Genomic DNA, 594 nt, shown 5'->3' on the forward strand with positions numbered 1-594 from the left:
CTATATAGTTTAAGTTTAAAAATTTGGCTCTTGTTAATGGGGGGATGAGGACACATTTATAATACCTTAACAAATAAAGAAATTAAAGAAGAAAAAAAATTTGGCTCTCAAAAGAAATTTCAATCATTGTACTGTTGATATTTGGCTCTGTTGACTAATGAGTTTGCTGACCACTGATCTAGTGTAATGAGAAATGGTGATTGTCTGACCATGAGAAGTGGGGAAGAGAGATAGAAGTATACAGATTATGGTTCACAGTCTCTGAATATATTACATCTGTTTTAGTGTCATAAGGCACTGGGGGGAGAAGGCGTTTTTTATAAGATAACTAGGGGCCTGGTGCATGAAATTCGTGCACTGGGTGTGGGGGGTGGGAGGGAGTGTCCCTCAGCCCAGCCTGCCCCCTCTCACATACTGGGAGCCCTCAGGCGTTGACCCCCATCACCCTTCAATCGCAGGATTGGCCCCTTGCCCAGGCCTCATTTCCCCCCATCACTGGTTCTGCCCCCAGCCCAGCCCTGATGCCTCTGGCCAAGGCATCAGGCCTGGGCAGGGGACCCCCAGACCCCTCCGATTGCTGGCTCTGCCCCTTGC

The sequence above is a fragment of the Myotis davidii genome, unplaced genomic scaffold (assembly GCF_000327345.1).
Source record: "Myotis davidii unplaced genomic scaffold, ASM32734v1 scaffold130, whole genome shotgun sequence".
In the NCBI taxonomy this organism is placed as follows: Eukaryota; Metazoa; Chordata; class Mammalia; order Chiroptera; family Vespertilionidae; genus Myotis; species Myotis davidii.